The following is a 13,093-nucleotide window of genomic DNA, read 5'->3' on the forward strand; positions in this document are numbered from 1 at the left end:
AACGGCGATAAAAGTTCGTAGTAATATTTACCTTTTTCAGCTTAGCTCCATCATAATCTATGAGAGACTTTGTAATGTCCAAGTGGAAGCTGTACCTTTTTTCCTTCAGCTTCATGGTGGTTCGAGGCAAGGTGCGAGTCTCTCTATACTTTATTAATGCACTTGCTCGCTGCCTGTGTCACCATGTTTTAACACGAGCAATGTTTCACTAACACGATCACTTTCTATTTCACACTTCGCCTTTGCATCACTGACAATCTACACTGCAACATCTCGAGTTCACTTTCCGATCTCTAGCTTAACTGACACATGCTAAAGAGTCAGTGACACGTGTCCCGCTTTTCAAACCAGGACAACTAGCAAAAACAACTGCCTTTTGAAAGGGAGGAAACAAACATCATTAATCACACAGTCCTGGGATATTCACCGAAAAAAATTATGTCAAGGCCGAGTTATTTGTTGTCCAAAATAAAACCAGGCTGGAAGAGGAAGGCCAGTGTTGGAGGGCAGTGGGAATCACTGAGGGAGGGAGGGAGGGAGGGAGGGAGAGCTGGGAAACACCAGTGAGCTGTGTTGTCCAGGCTGCTCACGTCCACGCCAACCCTCCTCCCGCGAGACCGCTCATCCGCCGCTCACGTTCTGACACCCACCGCACCAACTCACCTTCCCCTCCGCCATTCCCTCCCTCTGCCGCGCCGCCCTGGTACTTAAACTTCACACTTGGACCCTCCCCTCACATTCCTTCCACTCTGCATCACTTTTGAAACACTCAACTGCACGTACGTACACACTATCTCAGCCACGCACTCTTTTTCAACACCATACAAACCGGGGGGAAATCTCCAGTGACTAAAATGCAATTTCCCAGCCAAGGCAAAACAATACAAAAATACAAAAAAATACAAAAAGAGCCAAAACAAGAGAAGACATTACAGCGGATCAGAAATCTGCGGCAGAATCAAAATAAATGGTTCCAGAGAGCAAGTAAACGCGGCACTTTGCGAGGATGGTGCGGGGATAGTGGGAGATGGAGAGAAGAGGTGGAGGATGGGGATGAGGAGGCTGATCTAGTTCTTGCTTTCCTCCATCCCTCCTCCTCTCCCTAGAGAAGGCGGGGAGAGAGCACGAAGGAAGGAGGGAGGAGGCGCTCCGGCATCAGGAGGAGGAAGGGAGGCGCGCGGCACACGGGAGGGAGGTCAAGCGGCCACGGGATGCAGCAGGGAGGGAGGGAGGCAGGGAGGCACACAAGCAAGGTGCAGGGAACGAGCGCGCGCGGGTGAAAGTTCCACACCGGTTTGGTTCTGTTAAAAGCGCTCATCTACATGGATATACATGGTAAATTATGCCACAAATCGCATTCCTGGACGCTCGGCCGCCAAAGGACGCCGGGGAAGCCTCTGCCGCGGGATCCGGGACCAGCCAGAGCTGCTCGCAACACCCCGGACTCTAAATAAACGCCATTAACGGGGGACATTAAACCGAGTTTACCTAAACCCTTTCTTTTCTCGCCAGGGGAAGGCGGGGGAAGGGACGGAGGGTGGTGCAGCGTGGGCGAGGTGGGAGCTCGCGGGGCTCGCAGGGTAGGAGGGGGAAGGGGGTATTTAAACACACGCTCGTGGCACCTGTTCTTACCGCCTCGTTTGCACGATACACCGCTCATTACGTTCCCCGGTTTTCCTCGCACGCCGCGGGTACGACCGGATCCAGGCGTTAGATCATGGCAGAGAAAGCGGCCGAGGGGGGGGGGGCGCAAGGTGGGTAGGCAGGCAAAGGAAGAGAAAGGGGGCGGCAGCACACCCCCTCCCTTTCCCTCCCCCCGCCAAAGGGAACCAGTTTCTGGCCATCGTCTTCCGCTTGCCCGCGACCAATCGCGAACCACCTTCTAATTAGCATTAGCGCACGAGAACCCGGTAGCGCGGCCATCCATCTTTCGCCAGATAACAGCGCTGCGCCCCCTCCCGGCCATTACTCGATTAGCGGCAGCGCGGTCCCAGAAGCACTTGCGTCGGAATCCAAAGCCACTATTTTTTCACCCCGGGATCATAACCTAGTTTTTTCCGGCCAAAATATCTGATTACGAGAGTGAAGATGAATTAGGATAATGTATTCGCCAGGAAGGCGCCATAAATAAACTCGCTCGCGATTCTATGCACAACGAACTGTAAATAATAAACGACGGAAGCGAAAATTTGAGCTCGAATGTAACTGAAATCTATTTAACAATATAAACTACTAATTGCAAAATATTGAATTATGATAACACTAAAATACAATGATAAACTCCGAGAAAGGTCAATGCAATTTATGATAATATACGATGTGTGCTGAATGTGTAACACCAAACACATCGAGAAAGATGCCGCAGCAGACTACACAAGAGCAAACACACACAGACGAAAGAGGGAAATGGATAGAGGAAGGAAGGGGGAGGAAGAGAAAGGGGGGAGAAGAGAGGAGGAAGAAAACAGACAGACAAGGGCAGAATGAAAGAGAAATGGATAGGATAGAAAATGGGAGGAAGAGAAAGGGAGAAAAAGAGGAAGAAAACAGACAGAACGGCAGAATGAAAGAGAAATGGACAAAGGAAAGAAAAGGGGAGGAGAAGAGAGGAGAAAGAAAACAGACAGAAAGGTAGAATGAACAGAAAATACCAGTCCACGAGAAAGAAACCGAGAGCATACGTGCACGGCCCAGGTTAAACGTACGGGCCAGGGTCACACAGGACATGGAGTGGCCAGGAGACATCGCAACGCAGCCAGCACGACGTGAAAGCGGCCAAGCAGAGGTTGAGGGAGAGAGAGAGAGGGGGGGGGGGGAGGGCAGGGGTCGGTCAGGCGCCAGGAAAGAATAAAGGGCACGGCGCATTATGTAAGGGGCAAACGCTAAAGCTCCTTATGCCGGAGATCACTGGACACGAGGAAGAGGAGGGACATGCAGCAACCGCGCAGCGAAACGGCAGACACGTAAAACAACACAAAGCCAGGAACGACGAAACATTTAAATTAATCCACCTTTTCAACAAAAATTTTGTCGGGTTGTCGTACTAATAAGACCCGTCATAATGTACGATTCCGAGGGAAAATAAAAGTAAAATAAACCTGCCTTCATAATTCTACAAACTGCAAGACGTCAGGACCATTACAGACCCGATGTCGTAACATGAGGATTTTTTTTTACTACAAAACCATGCTCAGAATCGTACCGAAATCAATATATAAGTAACTAAGTATGTGTGCGCGCGCGTATATCTATATCTACCTATCTATACATCCACACAGGTACACATACCCGTACACACACACATACAGATATATCATTTGTGCGCAGGTAAAATGTGGAAACGTAAGTCAGGTTATATAAGGAGAAAAGTTGCGAGCGGGGACGTGGCCCGGGTGGGGAAGTGGATGAAACGGCCCGGCCCGCTGCCACATCGCACACATCGAAAATCAACACAAGACGCGAGACTCATCCAGCACACACTCGACCGAGACGACGCCCGCCCCATTCCCTTATTCAAGTCGTCAATTGGGTGCATGAATGGCGACGCCGGGGAGCGGAGGAGAGGGCAGAGGACAGAAAAAAGTAAAAAAATAGAAAAATAACAAAAATGAAAAGGAAGCTGCAAAGACCAGGATGTTGTAGGGAGCAGAAAAAGACGTTGGCCAGCGGTTAGCGGTGTTAACTCAATCAAGATGGACAATCATGATCAATAGCGGGCAGCATCTAGGATACTTGGCTTCCATCTGCAGCACAAGGAACAGGGAGCAGAGTTCTCGCTCTCTCTTGCACGCCTTTGAAAGGAGAGAGAGAGAGAGGGAGAAAAGAGAAAAACAGAGATAGATAGATAGAGAAACAATAAAAAAGAAATATGGAAAGAAAGAAAGAACGAAAGAAAGAGAGAAAAAAATAGAGAAAAAGAGAAGAGAGAGAGAGAAAGGGAGGCAGGCTAAGTGGCCGAGGGCGGGGGATACCGAGCAGGGAGAGCTCCTTTTGGGCGTGACGGCCGTGAAAGGTAGCATTGTTAACGCGGCGAGGATCCGCGATGCACCGACACAAGGTTATCCTCCAACTCGAGCTAATGCCGGCTGTAGGTCTCTCAACCTGAGGTAATGTTCCCCGGAGCGAGAGGTCCAATGGGAGCCGAATATGAGGATAATGGGTAAGATACGCCCTGGACTCCGGTAATGGGAGAACGGGGACGCTAAACTCGAGGTAATGGCTCACGGGGGCTGAACCCGAGCGGGGCACGAGGAGTTATGGTGCCGGGAGGGGAATAATCCCCCTCGGGTGGCATCCGGCATCCCCTGATCGACGCCCTCCAAGGAGAAGCCGGAGGCAGCCCCGCGGGGGATCCGAAGGTGTGAACCGCGAGGGATCACGCAGCTGAGGAGGAGGCGCGTCTGGCATCCCGCTCGCGATCCCGAGAGCCGCATGGGACCGCACCAAATGTCTCCGAGGGCGGGGCGGGGCGGGGGGAGGGGCAAAGAGGAGGGGGAGGGGCGCTCCATTCAACACAATTTAAGAAAGCGTGTCAACAGGGCATCCAGCCGATACACACTTTTTTAAAAGCGTCTCAGGGGTGTTACGAAACCGAACGAGACGAACACCGGACGAGCAGCCAAACGAAGAGAGACAAGAGGAACGGGGAAAAGGCAATGAGAGACTGACAGACGGGCGGCCGAGCATCCCAGAGTTCATCAGCGCAAGTGTCGGAACAATCCAAGAGGGTATTACCCATGACACCACGAAGATGAGGCGTAATATCGTGTCATGGCGTACCTTGAATGTACAATACGGAAGAGAGTGAGGAGGGAAGGGGGGGAGGAGGAAAAGGAGGAGGAGGAGGAGGGGGGGGGGAGGAGGAAAGGGAGGAGGAGGAGGAAAAGGAGGAGGAGAAGGAGGGGGGAAGGAAGAGGAGGGGGAGGGTAAGAATGAGGGGCCGGGGGAAAATATCAATATGAATGAGAAAGAGAGAAGAGAAATGCTGAAAGGTGAAGAAAATTGGCTAAAATAGTCTATTGTGAAAGACAGGGAGTGGAACTCGAAAGAATAGCAGAGAAAGCTTAAACAGTAAAAGGTGTCAAGCATGACTAACAAGGTTGCTGGCGATACGAGAAACTTTCGAAGATGACTATCCAAGGGGTTGAGGGGAGAGAGGACGAGGGAGGGAGAACGAGAAAAGGGGACAATGATAGGGAGTAGGGGGGGGGTAAATAGGGAAGAGACAGAGCGGGAGGAGGGGAGGAGGAGGCGGAGGGGGGAGGGGTTAAGGGTACCACTGGGAAGGGAAGGAAAGAGCAGCGGCCCTTCCGATAACGAGGCGAGATTTTCTATCAGTATTCACTTCTGATAGCAACTTGCCTCGCTTGGGCCTTCACAATGGCACGGGAGGAACACCTTTCACTCACAACCGTTTCCCTCGGCTCAGATAAAAAGGGAAAAAAAGGTACACGGGGAAAGAAAATAGGTGCAACAAGGAAGAGGGAAGAACTTTAGATATAGATGAAGGAGGCAAAAGGTACGAGAAAGGACGATGTTGGGGGGGGGGGGGATGTGAAGGGAGGATTCGGCACAAAGGCTGGCGAAGGCGAGGAGAGATGACAGAATAAAGGCAGACGAAAACGAAAATGAGAGGAGAGAGAGAACGAAAGAACGAGAGAACGAGAGAACGAGAGAACGAGAGAACGAGAGAACGAGAGAGAGAGAGAGAGAGAGAGAGAGAGAGAGAGAGAGAGAGAGAGAGAGAGAGCGAGAGCGAGAGAGAGAGAGAGAGAGAGAGAGAGAGAGAGAGAGAGGGGGAGAGAACGAGAGAGAGAGGGAGAGAACGAGAGAGAGAAGAGAACGGTGACACCATTATCGAGAGTTAAGGGCTAGGGCGGAAGCTACACCTATTCCACCCTGCAATGCGCTCCCAACACCATTATACATTCCTCCACCGTTCAACCAATTGACCGTGTTGCCAAAATTCCCTGGGCGAGTCGGGGAGGGAAGGGGGGGGGGGCACCGACTTGATAATCTATACGAACTCAATATCTCAATCAAGAACACAAGAAACACAATTAAAGACCCAGCTTAAAACTCCTCCCCGGTCACGTCATGGTCCCTTGTATCGGAGGCCGATGGATCCACCACAGAACCGAAGAACCAAAACTAACACGAACGAAAAAAAATAAAATAAAATAAAAAATAAATAAAAAAAGTGGCAAGAACTCGCTAACACAACACATTAACGACATCTGAACGTAACACCCACAAACATCCACTATGCTAAACTTAAAGCTGGTTTCATTCTGAGCTTGTTTGTTTTATAGAACACGCCTTTCCACATGTCAATGGTGTCGAGACGGGGAGCGCATTATAAAATATTCAAAAGCAGCCATCCAGACCTGGACAAGAAAACGTACTTAGGTCATCTATACGCAACGAGTCGCAGCGGCGGATTCAGATGGCACCAAGGCACAGGCGAGGTTGGGGCGAGAGTCGCTCCGTCGCTCAAGCGGATGGCCCGCTCAAAGGCGCAAATAAACCTCGTACTAATAAACAATATGCCGACGGATGTGGGGGCTGCAAGATTACTTTTCTTGCGAAAAATTTACCGAGGTTGGATGAGGAGGGAGGAGGGAGGAGGGAGGAGGGAGGTGGGGGACGGGTAGATAGATAGTCAGGAAGGGAAGGGAAGGGGAGGGGGAGTGAGAGGGACAGGGAGAAAGAGAGAGGAGCAAGAGAAAAAAGAAAATGAGACTGGGAGGGGAGATGAAGAGAGGGATGAAGGCAGGGAGGGAAGGAAAGAGAGAGAGATGAGAGGAGATAGAGACAGACAGATAGAGGAGAGGAGAGGGGGACAAGAAGGAGAGAAGGGAGGGAAGGGGACGAGAAAGAGAGAGAGAGAGAGAGAGAGAGAGAGAGAGAGAGAGAGAGAGAGAGAGAGAGAGAGAGAGAGAGAGAGAGAGAGAGAGAAGAGAGAGAGAGAGAGAGAGAGAAGAGATGGAGAAGAGAGAGGGAAGAGAGGGTAGAGAGAAGAGAGGAGAGGAGAGAGAGAGGGGGTAGAGAGAAGAGAAAGAGAGGGTAGAGAGAAAGAAGAGAGGGTAGAGAGAGAAGAGAGAAGGGTAGAGAGAGAGAAGAGGGTAGAGAGAGAGAGAGGGTAGAGAGAGAGAAGAGAGGGTAGAGAGAGAGAAGAGAGAGGGTAGAGAGAGAGAAGAGAGGGTAGAGAGAGAGAGAGAGAGAGAGAGAGAGAGAGAGAGAGAGAGAAGAGAGGATAGAGACGAGAGGAGAGAGAGAGAGGGACAGGTATTCCCTTCCAGATAATGCCTACCCAACCCATCAGCCACACAGGCGTCCGCATGAACAACAAGCACTCGCACCAGAAGCAGAAAACTCGCTCTCGGGACACGCCTGTCGGGACCTCGGGTGAACAACAATGCGAAGGGAAGTTCTCATTCTCAATTTAAGACGAGGCAGACGCTCCGAGCGACCAAAGAGCAGAAAAAGAGGGAAAATGCGATTCGATGCCCAGCTGAAGGAATGAAGAGAGGAAGGCAGGAATGAAGGAAAGGAGGAATGAAGGGAGAAAGGAGGAATGGAGAAGATGATCATGGAAGAGGGGCAACACGGCAGGAAGGCTTCCCTCTAGCGTGGGGGTAGGTGTAGATCCCAGCAAGGAGTGCTCCCTGTGACCCCGTACACCCCCCCCCCCTCCGTCCCAACCCCCAGCGCCTAACACCGAATAGAATTGGCCCCCTTTAAAAGCAAGTATTTCTAAATGCGCCAAGCCTAACGCGAGGTAACCCTTGCTTTGGGGAAAAAGGGAAAAAAAGGACACGGAGAAACGAGTGCGAAGACTAACGATCATCTCTCTCATACTTCAGTCACCGTTCAGATCTTTCATCGACATTATTCGAGGCCTGACAGCCTACGCCCACCACGTGAGAGCATTATAATAAAGTCTACACCGCTTCTCGAACGTTAACGGAGCTCGCGACGCGTGGAAACCGGCCGCACGCGCTAAAGCAGGCAAGACTAACCGCCCCCATTAGGCCAAAGAGCACAAATGTTGGGCGGCGATAGATGGTGTTAGGGAGGAGCGAGACGGTCATTGCCCGGCCTGGATGACGAAGGCCCGAAGATCACATCGGATTCGCCGGCCACCAGCATCATCTAGGCTCCTTAAACGAGTCATTCCGCCCGATTTATGGAATTATTTCGCCATTAGCGCGGGGACAGGGTCGCGCAACCTAATTACCGCTGGCCCGTGGGGACGCTCCCGCTCGGGCCTCGACCCAGCCCCCTCGCCGCGGACGCCGCCGCTGGCAGGCTTTCCCACCTGCACGGGAGGGAGCCCGTCACGGCCACTCCTGCCTGGCCCTGTTAACAGGTCGCGACTTCTGCCAGCTTGCTAAACGAAGCCGCCTAACTAACGGCCGGAAATAGGAATGCGAGCACTTGTTCTTCCCGCCCGCGAACGGGAGACATACGGCGCGGGCGGAGAGAGAGCAGCGGAGAGCAGCGAGGGCGCGGCAGGGGCAGGGTGTCCGGCACCATAAAGCCGCGATCCCAAGAACCAACGCCATAAATCTCGTAAGTGTCGGGAGGCGCACGGGAGCTGAAGTAGCCTCCCAGGGCGGCCCGGAGCGACCCAGGCGTAATAATAATTCATGGGTCAACGAGTGCAGTATCAAGGCCGGCGCCCTGCGACGTCACTTTACTACTGGCTCCTGGCCGCACGAGTCAACAACGTGGTCTCGACGGACAACAAGCGCTTTTTCACACGAGGCAGACCGCGCCCGCCCCTGCACATTTCATCTGCCGCGTCCACATTCGCTCCTCACAGCGGAGGGCTCGGCACAAGTCGCGGCCGCGCCCCGCTGGCTCGGATTTTCCTTCCGTGAGAACACCAGAAGACGAATCGAAGAGAAAACACGGTGGGCCGACTAAATAATTTAGTTTATGCACGTAGAGGCGCGGGTTATAGACTGCAAGCAGAGCTGCAGACAGTGGTTTTATGCAACCTTCCGCAATTCTCTTATCGTTGCTATCAAACATACTACAGAGCTATGCACTGTAATCTGACTATAATTGAGCATGCACTCATGCGCCTCGGGTACTTGGTCATCGATGCCCAACAAACACAAACACAAGATTACCAGGACCAGAATCAGTCAGTCGTTATCTCCGAAGCTATCGCAGCTAAACACAAAGGAGAGAGAGAGACAATAGTAGATAAGCGACAGGAGAGACTTTTCAAACGCACGTCAAGGTGAGGTTTATCGGGGACGAAACCCAACGAGCGACGCTGGGTCCATCACGCAGGCTACTCCTCCAGCCATCAATGTCGTCCCCTCGCCACGCAGGAGCTCCGCGCGCCTCAAAACGCACCACACATTTCCCTGCTCCGGAGCCGCCACACTCGACTGCCATCTCCAGGGCGCGCGAGGCCGCAAAAGCCGCAAGCGCTGTGCCCCGATCGCTTTCCTCCACTACCGATTTTTTCCACTCGTCTCTAACCCCGAAATCGACGGAAATTCAGAATAAAAACAAAAAATAAAAAGGGAGGCTTGTGGTACCTTAGTCGTGCTGGATGCGCCCAAGCAATTTGTCGATACTAAAACGGGAATAAAAACAGCTGATGTTGAGGGATAGGTGGCTGTCGTGATGCTCGGGCTGAATTTTTGTGGCACGCGGGAGTTTTATACCTTACAAATTATACGCGCACATCTGCTGCCCGGCTCGGCAGGCAATAACGAAATTTAATATACAACTAAGGCCATGGGTCACATTATACAGGTCGGCGGTGACCAGCGCAGAGCCGCAGTTAACACGCCGCACGAATCCTCTCGCTTCGGGTACTTCGACTCAGCATGCAAGTCAGGAGCTTCTCTGCATGACGGCTGCGCCCAGCCATGCCCGGAACAACAGAGGCACGTCCCGGGGCGTTTGGGGACTTCGGTAGGTTCGGGTGCATCTGGAGCTCAAGAGAATGTTCCAATAAATCAAGTTTGGTTGGAGGAAGGGATCGATACCAATGCAGGGTCGTACCAAGCTCGGGGCACGTCAGCTGTTGAGTCTGTAACGATTTGTTGCCCAGTGTCAATCCGCCGAAGTTTCTCACGGAGAGGGAAGGAACTGCCGCTTCCCCCACGCGCTCAGCCTCCCTCGGCGAGCGAGTGGCGTCGGGAGGGGGAGGGAGGGAGGGGGAAAGGGGGAGGGGAGCAGAAAGGGGAAGGGAATCGGAGGCCGCCGGAAGGTCGAACCTCAATGGTACACGATGCTGAGTTACTCAATAGATCCGTGGTAAGCGGTAACCGAGTCCAAAATGATATGGATTAATTATCGATCAACGCGCGTGAAGAATGGCAGAGCGACGATACACCGCCGCCGCCGCCGTGATTGCGACCTGCCTCGCACCTGGTGCCACGGCGGGTATTATTCCGCACTATGTCATTCTATCAAAACATTGCTTATAATTACTGGGGGAAATCGAACCGTCGACTGCAATACTGGGTAAGGTATGGCTAGTGCGCAAAATTACTTTTATACACATCCTCTGAAGTACTACCAGAGAGAGAGAGAGAGAGAGAGAGAGAGAGAGAGAGAGAGAGAGAGAGGGAGAGGGAGAGGGAGAGGGAGAGGGGGAGGGGGAGGGAGAGGAGGGGGGAGGGAGAGGGAGAGGGAGAGGGAGAGGGAAAGGGAGAGAGAGGGAGGGAGAGGGAGAGGGAGGGAGAGGGAGAGGGAGAGAGAGAGAGAGCGCAAGATCGAGAGTGAGTGTGTGAAACGTCAAATCTCGAGACAGGAAACAAAGAAGCGAGTCTTCACACGGTCGTCTTCGCTGCACGAACAATATAGAGGAGAGGGCGTGAGGGCAGACGAGGGGGGGGGGGGGGATGAACCAGCATCAATGATCGCCACTTGAAGAATGTCCAGTGGGCGTCAAGCACATGCATTAGACTGCGTGCAGGGGAGCGAGTGATCTCTCACTACTCGTACACCTTATTTACACTTTCTGAGCAGACTTAAAGTCATATCGTTATTCAGAGACAAGTGAATATATCTGGAAATTCATTCATTATTAACCCCTACGCCTCACCCTAACGTCCTCCCCAAATAAGTGACTTTGCATTATTAGTGGAAGGGGACATGTCCTCCTGACCCACTGATGTCACCCACCAATGAGGCCCAGCTTGAAGTCATCACAATTTGGTAAAGGAATAAGAAGAGAGATGTTCACAGGGGTGGCACAGTCCAGCATTTTCTCACCTTGCCGGGGAGATTGCAAATATCCGTCATGTGCCTAGTCGCGTGCGGCGTCATAAACCGCTAATGACGGAGACTAACTGCTCCCACTCTCCAATTAACCAGAGCATTAAGGGGACAGACAATGCCCGCCGCCCTCGCAGCAAAAGACAACACCCAGGTGAGGCCCATCACACCCACGCAGCGGAAGGGCGAGTGCCGCGTCCGGACGGAGATTGGGTGCAACCCTGCTTGGCGTCAACAAAGGCACCACTGACGCCACCGAAGCTGCACCGCATCCACGAATACGCTTGCCATCCAGCCACGTACAGACAGACGCCTTTTCATCCCGAAACATTTCTCGAGAGTCAGCTCCATAACGTCGAGTCGACTTGTTATGAGGAACGGTGTGGGGACGCACGGAGAGGGCGCTCCTCCCAGCCCGAGAGTCAACAAATACATGGCCCGTCTTGCTATCGAGGAACCGGGGCATGGCTCCCCGCTAAGACTCTGCAGATGGCGTGTTTTAGCAGGTGAGAGAGTGGCGCGCTCTGGCCACGGCGAGTCCTTAAGTGAGGCCAGCGTAAGTAATGTGAAGGAGCAGTAAAGTGGCTACAGAGTCAAGGCTGAAACCACACAGTCTGACGCCTAACATGCACTCACAGGACTCGCTGACACAACGCTGACGAGCTCCAACAACTGCCGTCTGTATTCTTTTCTTTCTTTCATTCTCCCTCCGAATCTAGGTGTCTTGCTCATGCTAAGAGTAGCACTGTCCTTAGTGACCGGCTGCCTGTCAGAATTAAGTACAAGCAAACACGACATCACAAAACGTGGTGAGAAAGTTAAGGTAAGCCTCCCGCATGACGCCCGTGACGAAGGAAGACGAGGAAAGTAAATGCAAATGCTGATCCCCTGAGAATCCCAATCCCACCCGGCCGAATTTGAGTTGCTCGTGTTGGAGAGGCAAGTCAAGGGGCCCCAACGTTGAGATGGTGATGGCGATGGTGGTGATGGTGACAACGACGATATATTATATTGAGGTGTGCCACAAGGTGCCGCTGTTGACACTAGTCCGGCACTATAGCCGTAGGATATTGTAAAAACGATGCGGAAAAGTGGATGTGAAAGTGAAGTGGTGAGTGAGTATGAGTAGGCGACTATGAGTGAGAGCATGTGTTGCGAGGGAGTTGCCCAACAGGGTAGAACTAGGGGGGACCTGTAGCCCAGTCATCAATAATTCAAGCCCCTGATGAAGCACGGAACGGGTAATTGTCAGTCCCAACTTTATCTGTTGTAGTGTCGCTGATGCTATCAGCGGCCCTCACGCACTGCCTCGCACACATCCCCTCCCGGCCGAGTCGCTGCCGACGCCAGGGCGCTTCCCTCCCCGAACAGCCGTCACTCGCCTTCTCCTCAGGGCCCGGTCGTACAGGCCCTGACAGCCTTTTCTTGGTCCCTCAGACACTCTCCTTCTCCCTCCTCGCGCCGCCCTTCCCTTCGCCAGGTGGGAGTCGTAGGGGGTGGGGGTGGGGAGTCAACGCGAACTGAATATGGAGGCACGTGTTAATAACAACAAATCTTAAGTTGTTCATACTCGTATATGCAAAGGCATAATTGAAGCACTTTGTTGTTCCCCTGATATCGCAAATTCAAATTCTATTTCGGCCCGAACGGATTCCGGGTTGAGCGAGCTCTATTCACGCCAGGCCGGGGCTGGAAAAGATGGTTATCCCCGCGAGGTCTTGCGCGCCGAACAATATCTACAGCATTCAACGCCCATCTGGGGACACCGCTACCTGTTCGACCACATTCATGGAAAACAATTCCCCGACTTGTAAAAACGCGAATAATTCAGCAGATGGAC

At 52.5% G+C, this 13,093-nt stretch overlaps 1 protein-coding gene across 33 annotated transcripts in view; it reads right to left on the minus strand.

Annotated features, from left to right (window-relative positions):
• pum (pumilio) overlaps positions 1–13,093 on the minus strand; it is a 259,778-nt gene that overhangs the window by 20,713 nt on the left and 225,972 nt on the right. The window lies entirely within an intron of this gene.

The sequence above is a fragment of the Penaeus vannamei genome, chromosome 31 (assembly GCF_042767895.1).
Source record: "Penaeus vannamei isolate JL-2024 chromosome 31, ASM4276789v1, whole genome shotgun sequence".
NCBI lineage: Eukaryota > Metazoa > Arthropoda > Malacostraca > Decapoda > Penaeidae > Penaeus > Penaeus vannamei.